The sequence below is a fragment of the Schistocerca nitens genome, chromosome 5 (assembly GCF_023898315.1).
Source record: "Schistocerca nitens isolate TAMUIC-IGC-003100 chromosome 5, iqSchNite1.1, whole genome shotgun sequence".
Lineage (NCBI taxonomy): Eukaryota > Metazoa > Arthropoda > Insecta > Orthoptera > Acrididae > Schistocerca > Schistocerca nitens.
In genome coordinates this window covers 647,667,252-647,682,030 of record NC_064618.1, presented here as the reverse complement: position 1 = coordinate 647,682,030, position 14,779 = coordinate 647,667,252, and positions in this window count along the sequence as shown.

Sequence of the window (14,779 nt, the reverse complement as noted above, 5' to 3'; positions counted from 1 at the left end):
TTTACGAACATGAATTTCTTTGTTTCTGCATTTACTTTCTTTGATTTTCCCTTGGTTTTGACAAGAACTAACTGACCTATTTCAAAACTAGTAGGTACAGCTTTTGCGTCATGACGCTTCTTCCTTTCCAACGCTCTTTTTCTTATATTTGCCCTAGCCTTTAATTTCTTCTCGTCTCTGGATATTTGCTTTAGAATAGGGAATTCTACCATATCTGCAATCACATTGTGCGGTTCTTGGCCAAACATCAATTCGCAAGGTGCAAAACCAGTTGCATCATGTCTTAAGTTGTTAATTACATTCTCAAAATACTTAACGTGCTCTGCCCAACTTGAGTGTTTCCGAGCACAAGAAGTTCTGCAAAGCCTATTCAATTCTCTCATAATACGTTCACTCATATTTCCTTGGGGGAAATACGCAGATATTTTCAGATGTTTCACGCCGGCCTTATCTAGACATTCCTTAAATCTATCAGAAGTAAATTGAGGCCCATTGTCTGACAGCAAATTCTTCGGAACGCGAACGTTCACGAAGAAATCTTTTTCCAACTTTTCAACCAATGTTTTTGCATTTGCTCTTTTAATTGGGTATAGCTTAACATATTTACTGAATCCATCCACAACAACAAAAACATGGGTGCAACCATCTCTCGAAACAGGAAGAGGGCCAAACAAATCACAAGCCAGTAATTCTAGCGTTTCAGTTGGCTCTACTGAATGCATATCTCCTTGTATTCTGGTGTTTGCAGCACGGACTTTTTGGCACACTACACAAGAGGCTAGACGCTTGGCCACACGGCGGTACATGTTGTCAAACACAACCTTCTCTTTTAATTTTGCAATGTACTTCTTTGCACTGTAGTGCACATACCTCAGGTGTACATAGTCGATTAGTAAGTCTACATGTTGTGATGGAAAGCAGATTCCACTCAGAAACACCTACTTTTTTCCTCCTAAACAGAATACCTTTATGCAGACAATAGTATTGCGAAACCTTTGGATAGTTCGCATTTCCTAAATAGCTCTTCACTAATTTCAGTTGGTCATCTGCATTCTGCTCACGTCTCAAGTTCTTAATCACTCTCTTTAATGCACTTTCTTCCTTTACTTCGTGCAGTGCAAACATTCGAACTTCACTTAGGGCTGTTGCTATAATTCCCGCATCACCACATAGCTCCGCACTTCTAGATAACCCATCAGCTACCAGATTGTCTTTCCCTTGAATATATCTAACCTCAAGGTCAAACTGCTGGAGATACAATGACCATCTTACCAAACGAGCATTCCTCAACTTAGAGGTCTTTAAAAAGGTCAACGCCTTATGGTCACTGTAAACAATTATCTTGTGACCTAATAGATACTGCTCAAACTTCTGTACCCTAAATACAATTGCCAATGCTTCCAGTTCTGAGATGCCATAATTTCTCTCTGCTGCCTGTAAAGATCGACTTGCGAAAGCTATAGTCTTGTGCACTTCTTGTTCGTTCTCTATTGCTACTTGGAATATCTCCACAGCTACACCATAGCCACTAGCATCAACAGACATACAGAATGGTTTTTCAAAATCAGGATGATGTAAAATAGGACTATTAATTAAAGATTGTTTAAGCACCTGGAACGCCTGTTGACATTCTGCTGTCCAAACCCAAGGGGTATTCTTTTTCAGCAGGAGGTGAAGACAGGGCGCATTAAAAGCCTGATCACTAACAAAACGCCTATAGAAGCCGAAAAGACCGAACATTGATCTCAACTGCTTCTTGTTCCTGGGAGCCTCAAATTCTTCAATGACTGCTAGCTTGCCTGGGTCAGGCAGAATACCTTTTCCACTTATCATATATCCCAAGAAACCTATTTCCTCTTTAACACACTCTGTCTTTTCAATCTTTAGTTTCATGCCACCTCTCTCAATAGCCTCTAACACTTCGTCTAATAAAGCTACGTGTTCTTCCCAGGTAGGAGTTGCTATTAACAGATCATCTACGTAGACTGTTATTTTATTACTTAAGGCTAGTCCTAAAACATGGCACATCACATGTACGAAGGAACAAACAGATATTAAGTCCGAAAGGTACCACACGGTATTGGTAACAAACTCCCTCGTACAAGAAAGCTGTGTACTTCCTTGAACTTTCCGCCAGTGGCAAATTCCAATATCCACACGTGATGTCCATAGAAGTTAAGAATTTTACTCCCCGGAACTTTTGCAATAACTCGTCCATGTTCTGCGGTCTATCACTTTCCCTAACCACTATTTCATTCAACCAATGAGCGTCCAAGACCAATCTGACACTCCCGTCTCTTTTTGGTACAACAACAAGAGGATTATTGTACTCACTGACCGCTTTTTCAATCACGCCCCACTCTAGCATTCTCTGTATCTCCTTTCGAACCACCTCCTTTCTAGCTACATGTATTTGGTATGGCTTCCTGAGAAACACTGGGCTGGGTTTCACCTTCAATTGACATTCATAACCTTTGACCACGCCAGGTCGATCTGAAAATACCTTATGATGCCTTTTTAAAACCTGTCTCAGTTCTTCCTTCTGATTGGCTGAAATTTTATCGATTTCCAGCAATTTAGCTTCTATTTTGTCTAAAATAATTGCTTCTTCTATGTTCAGCTTATTTTTACTAAGATTAACACCTTCGTCCCAATACCTCCTATTTTTCAGAACTCGTATAGGCAGCTCCCAAGTTTCATCATCAGTTACTACATGTTTATCACTAAAAGGTACTGTAATTACTCCGGTTATCGGCAAGACCATTTTTAACTGGCTTCTTTCAAAGTCAACAACACTCTGATATTTTGACAAGAAATCTATGCCAATTAAAACCTCAATACTGAGATTGTTTACAATTAAACATGGATGATCAATTAAATTACCATTAATGTTAAAGGGCAGCAAAGCTTCTTGCTTTACTGTTTTTGACACCTTGCCAGTAGCACCAATTATTCTTAGTCTTGATACCCTCATTACTGTAAGCTTGTCTTTACCAGGTAATGCATCAAAGGAGGACTGAGATATCGCACTCACTTCACTTCCACTGTCTAAGAGACAACGTACATTGATACCCAACATATTCACTATTATTATAGGGTGGCTTATTCTAGGTTGTACAGGTGGTTCCTCAAACTCATCCAATAGCTCCTTTTGGATTTGTCTCTAACTAAAGTGATCGACATCTGTCTTCATTACATTTAGGTCACAGTGTGTAGGGGTTTCCTGAATTACATTTTCAGCTGCCTTTTCCAGTCGGTCTATTAATTTCAAATCGAAACACCGCACGACTTCATTACATTTAGTTTGCTGAACATAACCCAAATTACTGTAGTCTGGGCGATTCTGAGCCTCCGGACCGGACATAACACTAGTTGCAGCTAAACCACTTTTACTATTTTCTTCGGGTTCCTTCTCCAGTGACAACTGGTCACAGCTACTGGGTTCATCGACCTCCAACAGGCTACCCTCTACATTCTCACTTACCTCCTGTCCTAAATCTATTAGTACAGTATCAACATCCTGCACAGGCACTTCAGATAAGAGCACATCATTCTCATCGTAAATATAAGCATGAATTTCTTCTGCTTCTTCTGCTTCTTCACCTGACAATTCAATATTTTGTAGCTCTTCCTTATCGTTACACTGCTGCGCCTTCTCTTTCTCTTCCCACTTAGAAAGCGTCTCTAACACGGTATCTATCAAATACTGTGAGTGATCTAATATTTCTGTTGTATCCTTAGATGCTACCGACACTTCATCCACCTGTTCAATTTGAGTATTCTGATCTGTCTTACCAATTACTGTAACTACTGGCTTAGGAAAAGTAACCGCCTGGTGAGCGCCAGTGTCCTCATAGACGAGAACTAGTTTTCCTGCCTCGGCCTACTGCTGTTTCCTTTATTTTCATTATAGTTAACTGACATAGCATTGCTTTCTGTACTGTTGTTTACATGCATAATTTTGTTTGGAACAAAATTATCACTTGGATGCCATTGTTGGTTCTGATAATTATTTCTCCAAATCCTACCTCTCTTAGGATGACGAACACCTACGGTTCTGATGTTTACATTGCCCTTCTGCTCGTTCTTAAAATTACTACTATTGTTATTAGCATGTCTGTTATTACGTGCTTGCTCCTCATTGGCAGCAACACGTTCTACACGTTCCAAATATTCAATGAAACGATCCAGATTGTCTCTAGGGGCAGATATAATTCTAGTTTGCCAATACCATGGCAGTTTTGCTTCAAGACCTAGTATTATCATTTCAGGTTTCAGCTTTTCGTCCAAATGTGACAAACGTGAGATCCATGACCTAGCAAACTCTTTAATGGATTCCTTGCCTGCATTGAAGCGTTTTCCACTCCAAAATTCTCTCAACACTTCATTTTGCTTATTACTAGACCAATACTCAATAATGAAAGCTGTTTTAAATTCCGCTAATGTTTTACACTTCAACATAACATCAGCTGACCAACGCATGGAGTCACCTGCTAAACGGCTTCTAGTAAATGAGATTTTCTCTCGTCCAGACCAAGTTGGTGGAATCACATCTTCAAAATCGTTCCAGATATCTAGCGAGTGGATATTTTTATCTGGATCGAACCGCAAGAACTGTCGACACCCGATAAAAGCGGCGTTTGCAGCTACAACTTGTTGTATACTACCATTACCAGAAGTTACTGAAGCTACTTTACTCCATGTTAGCAATGTTAGTACTGATATTTTCTACTCTCATTTCGACATTACCTACTCTTTGCACAATATGAGTAGTATCAGTTTTGATTGCATCTACTTCTGCTTGACATATATTTACTTTTATATTAACATCTTTAAACCTATCTGAGCACAGTTCAGATTCCGCTTCGATCTTTTCTGTTAACTTGTGCTCCAGCTTCGCATCTTCCATTTGGAAGTCTTTGCGAACCTCAGCAACTTCGGATTTTACTGTTTTATACGTTTCAGCAAATTGTTGAGCAGCCTTTTTCTTAATATCCTCATGATTGTAATCAATTTTATAATTCAAACTGTCCAGATCCTCTTTCAACTTATTGCAACCAGCCTTGGTATCGTCCATTACCTCCAATCGTTTATTAAAATTTGTTTGGCTGGCCACAATTCTGTTATTTACCTCAATTATATCAGATTTTAACTCAGCAGTCATTCTAGCATTACTGGCCGCTATTGCTTGTAATATAACATTTAAATCAATAGCCCCAGTATCTTTGGGTTGCTCACTAGCTGGTTTCTTTTCACACTCAGGTGACGAAAAACTAGCTCCAACACCAGAATCATCAAAACTAAACAAAACTTCTGATTGATCAGTCATAATTAACTTCTCCAGTTTAAACTCTACCATCTCTGATGACTTTTTCGTTTTTAACTCATCAGATAAACTATCATCCAATAAATTAACAATTTCTAATTTCTGCTTTACTACAGGGGTCTCTATTATTGAATCATTCCCCCTTCCCACACTACTGTCAGAAGACAATACTTCATATTTCACTTTAACATTACTATTTTCATGCATATTTACACTTGAACCATTGTCTGGATTTACAGTTTCCTCAACAGACATAGGTTCTGATATAAGTTTAACCTCAGTTTCTTTTGGCAGTTCCACTGACGACAGTCTTTTAGTGCACGTTAGTAAAATTTTTAACAGCTTTTAACTTAACTTAGTTCCTTCTGCACGACGTATGGCGTTGCCGGCGTGACGTACCAGATTTACTGATGCGACGCAGCTCGCTGAATTGCAGACGGCACTCTGACGGCTGTTGTGTGTTTGCGTGGCCCGCAACTGCTGGCGTGGCTCCGGCTGCTCTGGCGGATGACTGCGGTGAGGCGAAACTGGCTTCTTGCGATGCCGGCAGCGCCGCTAGACTCAGTTCCAGCTCCGTCAATCCAGATGCGTTGTTAATCCAATTGCGTCGTCCACATGCACATGTAACACTTTCACTGTTCTATTACTCAGCTGCGTGTCGCATTTCACTCGCGAATCCGAATAGTTAAAAATCACTTTCACTTTTACTCAGTTTGTTTCCTGGCCGATGCACCATATGTGGGGCGGCGGATAGAATTAATTGTTATATAAAAGTTTGAATGTTGAATGTAGAAACACTACACGCAGTAGCCGATGCACCATTAGTGGGGCAGCGGGTGGAATTATTGTTGTTAAAAATGTTCCTATTATTTATGCTGTTGTTTATGCTGTCTTTCGCTGTTCTCAACACTGGCTCTCTAACTACAATATTGGCTACCAGAAAGTGATTAGCAAAACGTGAAGCCTGTAATTAGAATTCCTAGTGCCCACTTCATCTGAGAATACACTTATAGTTATAGCTTATAGCGCTGAGGAATTAGAAGGTTGTCCGGGATTTATAATCAAAAACGATTATCTAAAAAAAACGTTCTGTATTCTGAAAGTCACAGATGAAAACAGAGGAATCCACACAATCTAACTAACACAGCAGTTCAGAGTCTAATGCGCTGATGCAACTATAAATGTCCAAATTAAATGTTTAAATGAATGCTCGCCATAATTTGATAATGTTCATCAAACGACACGCTAAATAATGGTAGAATGTCTGTCCCGCGACGGCACGTGAAAATACGACATAAGCAAACTGAAGCTAGATAATTAAAATCATCCCAGAATTAACACTTCACTCGAAATGATTCCAGGGTTACGCGTATCCCGAGTAACTTAATACGGCTTCCGAGGCTGTTTGTAGCAATGATACCGACGCGACGCGACTCCCGACACAGATGACGTGCTATTCAGCGTCTGGAGAGAACTGGGGCCTTTCTCCTCGCGCAGCGTTCTTATATATAAAGCCGCGGTGCGGACGGCTAAGGGAACGCCTGATCAAATCGGCTCTCCCGACTAGCCGCTGGGCTAGTAATGCACCACTTTGTTACCTAATAAATCATAGCTTCTCTTGCTGATGGCCGATGAAGCTCTTAATTTAAATGTGCATTCAGCACGCAGGTAAGTATTGATAATAAAATTATGACGTGGCTAAGTTAAATATTTTGGGCGAGAGAATTTAATTACACTGCACGCAGTAGACGAGCTCTGAACTGGCCCTTTGGAGATACGCTATCGCAATAGTTTTATAGGTATTCAAATGAAACTTCTCACATCCTTATGGTGATAGCGGATCTCCATTCTACTTAAATATAAACATCCTAGAATTATTTATTAGCCTACTTAATCTATCTTGCTTCCTTAAGTTTTAAGACGAAAACCAGAAAATCATGAATTTTCACTAAAATTTTAATTTGTGAAATCCAAAGTACTGTTTTTATTAAATTATTGTGAAAGATGAATCTAAATATAAATTTCTAATTCTCTAGCTCTTTTCTGTTGCGCCAATGATTTTTACAGAAAAAGTCCAAATTTCGAAAATGACTAAAGTTATCGAACTGATATTCAGCACACATTAATTTAGTATTACTCCTTACATGATAGAAATGTTTTAGGTTATTTGCTTGATTTTTAAGTATTGCGCAACATTTATGACGTCAGAGCTAGTTACAGCATACTGGCTGGCACACAATGGAAAGACTGATGTGAATTTACTACAGCGTCAGTAGGTTGCTTCCCTACAGACAGAATTACGTCATCGGCAACCTCAAAGTTTTTATTTCTTCTCCATGGATTTTAATACCTACTCCGAACTTTTCTTTTGTTTCCTTTACTGCTTGCTCAATATACAGATTGAATAGCATTGGGGAGAGGCTACAACCCTGTCTCACTCCCTTCCCAACGACTGCTTTCCTTTCAAGTCCCTTGACTCTTATAATTGCCATCTGGTTTTTGTACAAATTGTAAATAGCCTCTCGCTCCCTGTATTTTACCTCTGCCACCTTCAGAATTTGAAAGAGAGTATTCCAGTCAACATTGTCAAAAGCATTTCTCTACGTCCACAAATGCTAGAAACGTAGGTTTGCCTTTCCTTACTCTAGCTTCTAAGATAGTCGTACAGTCAGTATTGCCTCACGTGTTCCAACATTTCTACGGAATCCAAAATGATCTCCCCCGAGGCCAGCTACCACCAGTTTTTCCATTTGTCTGTAAAGAATTCGCGTTAGTATTTTGCAGCTGTGACTTATTGAACTGATTGTTCGGTAATTTTCACATCTGACAACACCTGCTTTCTTTGGGATTGGAATTATTACATTCTTCTTGAAGTCTGAGGGGATTTCGCCTGTCTCACACATCTTACTCACCAGATGGTAGAGTTTTGTTAGGCCTGGCTCTCCCAAGGCTGTCAGTAGTTCTAATGGAATGTTGTCTACTCCCGGGGACTTGTTTCGACTTAGGTCTTTCAGTGCTCTGTCAAACTCTTCACGCAGTATCATATCTCCCATTTCATCTTCATCTACTTCCTCTTTCATTTCCATAATACGGTCCTCAAGAACATCGCCCCTGTATAGACCCTCTATATACTACTACCACCTTTCTGCTTTCCTTCTTTGCTTAGAACTTGGTTTCCATCTGAGCTCTTGATATTCATGCAAGTGGTTCTCTTTTCTCCAACGGTCTGTCTAATTTTCCTGTAGGCAGTATCTATCTTACCCCTAGTGATATATGCCTCTACATCCTTACATTTGTCCTGTAGCCATCCCTGCTTAGCTATTTTGCACTTCCTGTCGATCTCATTTTTGAGACGTTTGTATTCCCTTTTGCCTGTTTCACTTACTGCATTTTTGTATTTTCTCCTTTCATCAAGTGAATTCACTATCTCTTGAGTTGCCCAAGGATTTCTACTAGCCCTCGTGTTTTTACCTACTTGATCCTCTGCTGCCTTCACTATTTCATTCCTCAAAGCTACTCATTCTTCTTCTACTGTATTTCTTTCCCCATTCCTGTCAATTGTTCCCTTCGTTACAGGATTATTTAGTATCGCGAAAGTGTTACGGAGATGATAAACTCCAGTGGAAGACTCTGCAGGAGAGACGCTCAGTAGCTCGGTACGGGCTTTTTTTGAAGTTTCGAGAACATACCTTCACCGAAGAGTCAAGCAGTATATTGCTCTCTCCTACGTATATCTCGAGAAGGGACCGTGAGGATAAAATCAGAGAGATTAGAGCGCACACAGAATCATACCGACAATCCTTCGTTCCACGAACAATACGAGACTGGAATAGAAGGGAGAACCGATAGAGGTACTCAAGGTACCCTCCGCCGCACACCGTCAGGTGGCTTGCGGAGTATGGATGTAGATGTAGATGTATTGGACATAAAATTTGCGTGATCTGAGCCCCACTGAAGGTATCTGGAACGCTATTGGGCACCAGCTCTGAGGCCACAAACCACGAGTGTACGTACACATCTGGTACCACTGGTGCCACAGACCTCCAGAAAATTTCCAAGGACTTGTTGCAAAAGAGGAACAAAACCGATATAACGCAGGTGCTCAAAATGTTTTGTGTCATGACATATAAACAAAAAATATCATTAGTGTAATTTAGTTGTGCCGCTGAATGTGCAACGCACACAGAGATTTGGTTGCAGACATACTGAAACTTCCTGGCAGATTAGAACTGTGTGAAGGACCAAGACTTGAACTCAGGACCTTTTCCTCTCGCGGGAAAGTCATCCACCATCTGAGCTACCCAAGCACTACTAACGCCCCGTCCTGACACTACTGCTGGAAGTAAAGCTGTGAGAACTGGGCGTGAGTCGTGATTTGGTTGCTCAGATGGTAGAGCACTTGCCCGCCAAAGGCAAAGGTCCCGAGTTGGAGTCTCGGTCCGGTACACAGTTTTAATCTGCCAGTAAGTTTCATATCAGCGCACACTCCGCTCCAGAGTGAAAATCTCATTCTGGAGACATACTGTACAATTTATTCCATCACATTCTGGCCAGCTGAGACAGCAACAGTTTTGAATTATTTTAAATTGAAAAACAGCCTTACTTGCATAGTTACTTAATTTCAATAACTGGTTTCGCTCTTTTGGTGCATCGTCAAATTGTTAACAAAACAAGTAAACAATCGATTAAAAATAAATAGGAGGGACATCGTACTATCTTGTACGACTGTGAATAGAACTGAACTAAAAACAAATTAAAACTTACGCAGAAGTAACTGGATATAAAACCCATTCGTCAGACCGTCGTAAAGAATGAGAGGTGGACTTAATTAAAAGAATGAAATTACCACATTAAGGCTCCAAGTGTATGGAGGAGACGGAAAATTCTAAAATCAGTTTGAAAAATCATACACTGCCGTAGCAGCACAGCATAGGACCACGCGTTTCAGATGCGCACGGCACAGTAGGTACTCCTAGTGTTCTCACAAACACGACTCTGACAGATGAGAAAACACAGTGCGCTAGTGTGGCAAAGAATGTGATGGCGTTCACGAGTAGCCGTAAGACGCGTACATGAACATAAAACAATGTAAATGAAATAGATTAAAATTTTATGTTCAAAATGTAAGAAGTCACACAAACTGCGTGAAACGAAATATACACTCCTGGAAATTGAAATAAGAACATCGTGAATTCATTGTCCCAGGAAGGGGAAACTTTGACACATTCCTGGGGTCGTGATGTCATCGCCTTCCGCACCTACCATATTGGAGAATTGGCTAATAAAGACTTTGGAAAATCTGTATATACCTCACCTTCCTCACTATCCCTGTACACTAGAAGTAGACGTAAGGTTTCTGTTAATGAATCTGTATATATTTGGATTAAAGGTAAAGGATGTTGTGAATATATAAAGTTTGTGGGATACTGTACTGTGTATTTCCATAAATAAAGTGATTGCTAGCGTAGCCCTGTATTCTGTAGCGTAGCTGAGAACCGGGGCGCGTACATGTAGAACCTGTCGGCCATAGAGTATGTAACAGCATGTTCCATGTTAAAGTTCTTATCAGTTTGACCTTTGACCCCATCGCGCGAGGCTGGCTTACGGAATCGTGGCAGCGCGCCAGCCGCAGATTGACGCTCTAAGGAGACGCGAGCACTCTAGTGCTACTAGTGCTCGCGTCCGGGATATCGCGCGGCTGGCACTGTGAAATCACACTGACAGAACCACAGGCACATAGACACAGGCAACAGAGCATGCACAATGTCGGCACTAGTACAGTGTATATCCACCTTTCGCAGCAATGCAGGCTGCTATTCTCCCATGGAGACGATCGTAGAGATGCTGGATGTAGTCCTGTGGAACGGCTTGCCATGCCATTTCCACCTGGCGCCTCAGTTGGACCAGCGTTCGTGCTGGACGTGCAGACCGTGTGAGACGACGCTTCATCCAGTCCCAAACATGCTCAATGGGGGACAGATCCGGAGATCTTGCTGGCCAGGGTAGTTGACTTACACCTTCTAGAGCACGTTGGGTGGCACGGGATACATGCGGACGTGCATTGTCCTGTTGGAACAGCAAGTTCCCTTGCCGGTCTAGGAATGGTAAAACGATGGGTTCGATGACGGTTTGGATGTACCGTGCACTATTCAGTGTCCCCTCGACGATCACCAGTGGTGTACGGCCAGTGTAGGAGATCGCTCCCCACACCATGATGCCGGGTGTTGGCCCTGTGTGCCTCGGTCGTATGCAGTCCTGATTGTGGCACTCACCTGCACGGCGCCAAACACGCATACGACCATCATTGGCACCAAGGCAGAAGCGACTCTCATCGCTGAAGACGACACGTCTCCATTCGTCCCTCCATTCACGCCTGTCGCGACACCACTGGAGGCGGGCTGCACGATGTTGGGGCGTGAGCGGAAGACGGCCTAACGGTGTGCGGGACCGTAGCCCAGCTTCATGGAGACGGTTGCGAATGGTCCTCGCCGATACCCCAGGAGCAACAGTGTCCCTAATTTGCTTGGGAAGTGGCGGTGCGGTCCCCTACGGCACTGCGTAGGATCCTACGGTCTTGGCGTGCATCCGTGCGTTGCTGCGGTCCGGTCCCAGGTCGACGGGCACGTGCACCTTCCGCCGACCACTGGCGACAACATCGATGTACTGTGGAGACCTCACGTCCCACGTGTTGAGCAATTCGGCGGTACGTCCACCCGGCCTCCCGCATGCCCACTATACGCCCTCGCTCAAAGTCCGTCAACTGCACATACGGTTCACGTCCACGCTGTCGCGGCATGCTACCAGTGTTAAAGACTGCGATGGAGCTCCGTATGCCACGGCAAACTGGCTGACACTGACGGCGGCGGTGCACAAATGCTGCGCAGCTAGCGCCATTCGACGGCCAACACCGCGGTTCCTGGTGTGTCCGCTGTGCCGTGCGTGTGATCATTGCTTGTACAGCCCTCTCGCAGTGTCCGGAGCAAGTATGGTGGGTCTGACACACCGGTGTCAATGTGTTCTTTTTTCCATTTCCAGGAGTGTATATTAAGCTGTCGACATACGAGCAAAAGGAAAGCTTTAAGTCATGGTAGTGTGTCGTAAAGGCTATTAATGCGCAGTAAGTTCTCTACAATGTAAAGTGGATGTACGATATATGCATTCAGTAACCAACAAATCCGAACCCTAAGGCACCAGAATCAGGACTTCCAAAATAAACGACATTAAAATAAGGAAATATAAAAAAAGCAAAAAAAGCGTTTAAAACATTGAAACACAGACTGCTGGCGTCCCAACAGGACGAAACACATTATTAAAATAAGATAAACACACTGTTTTTTAGTTTCAGATTTTTTCTTTATATACGCTGCAGACCACGATTGGCGATTCAGTCTGGAACCTCGCGACAGCTACGGTCGCAGGTTCGAGTCCTGCCACGGGCATGGATGTGTGTTGCCCTTAGGTTAGTTAGGTTTAAGTAGTTCTAAGTTCTAAGGGACTGATTATCTCTCAAATGTTAAGTTACATAGTAGTCAGAGCCATTTCAACCATTTGAAGCGGTGTCGGAATATCGGAAGCAACGTACTAACAGGCGAAGACATGCGGTGACATTGCGTCTTTTCGCTTGGTAAATACCTGCCACAAGGAAACGTGACGCTGATCTCGAAATGAAATTCAAGTGTCAAACTGTACGGGCCATCCTAATAATAAGCTAATCCGGAGGTGATAACTCCCACTTCTTTACACTGGAACTACGACAGATACAGATATCAGAATGACGCTGTTAAGTAGACTCACGGAAAAGAAGTCGCAATATCATGAAGGAATTGCGCGACATAAACGAAAGCTGATAGGCTTGTTTCTACTTCTGAAACGAGATATCTGTTCGGGAAGATCAGTGCTGACCTCACAAAGAAGATGGAGAACAAGAATAGAGCTCATCTCAAGGCCGCGGATTTACCAGAGTGGGTCGCCAAAATACTGTTGCTCTAAAGACTTAATACTGCTAAGACTTGAAGGACTCCCTAAAATTCATAAGGATGGGGTGCCGTTGCAGCCCTTTGTCAGCAACATTAAGGCGTACACATTTTCTAGCAAAATACCTAACAGAGATACTAAGCCGTTGTGTGCGTAAACGCACTCATCATATCCTGAATTCTGCGAATTTTGTAGAACGTCTCGACAACTTCAGGGTGAAGGACTCAGATACCCTGGTGAGTTCTGACGTCGTTTCGTTATTCACAAGTATATATCTACTACAGTAACTAGAGCTTATTGGTCTGAAATTTTACGAGAAGACCACCGACCTTCTTAGGCAAGTCCGGGCATCCGCGTATTTTCTGTTTAGTGGAGAATACTGTCTACAAACGGCGGTGTTGTACTGGCCAGCCCATCCTCACCTGTGGTCGCGAATTTGTATATGGAGAATTTTGAGGAGGAAGCCCTGGCGTCATCCGTTATGTGGAAGACTAGTTCGTCTTCTAACCCGTGGAAGTCACAAACTTCTGGACTTTCTTACACATTTTAAATCCATACATCCCAACATCAGATTCACTATACAGACTGAAGAAGACTACCATTCCTGGACGTCATGGTCAATAGAAGAGCTGATGACATCGTGGACCACGGTGTCTGTCGGAAGAAAACGCACACTGGCCTGTATTTGCAATCAAACAGCTGCCACTGCCCTCCGCAGAGGACTGGTGTATTGGAAACACCACTACACGGGGCATGCACTATTTCAGATTCAGAGAGCCTGTCCCAGGAGATGGAACACCTCAGAACTGTATTCCGAAAAAACGGTCCCCGGAATGGCACATTGGCGAGCTCTCAGCTCCAACATTACGGTACAAACTGTGGAGACGGAAAAAGTGACGGAGGAAGAGACAGCCACTGCCTTTATGCTGTACCGTGGTGCACTACCGGAAAAATTCGGACGCATACTGAAGCCGCATTGAGTAAAAAATGTCTTTTGTCCACCTAATAAAACACGAGCGTTATTGGGAAGCATCAGAGATGATCTGGATTTGCGGAAGGCAGATACAATGTGAAAGTGGGATGACATATATTGGACAGCGTTCGGCGTCGAAGATCGTTCCCGAAAATACTAGAGGCACCGTCAATTCACAAATCCCAACAAGTCAGCAGTCGCGGAGCACTGATTTGGCCGAGAATCACGCGAATGCTAACGTATCAGGATCCTGGCACGGACTTCCAAGTGCTGGGACAGCGTCGTTAGAGAGGCCGTAGAAATTCGCACCAGGGACGATCTCATCAACTGAGATGGCGGCTGCAATCTTAGCAAGGCTTCGGAGCCAGCACTGAGTTTCATTAAGAAGACTTCCAGCAAAATAAATAAAAAAAGCGATCTGGCGACCAGGGCGGCAGAGAACTTACATCAACGCTATCACAGACATCGACACTAGCGTCTCCGCGACCGCGGATGCGTAGCTGCGG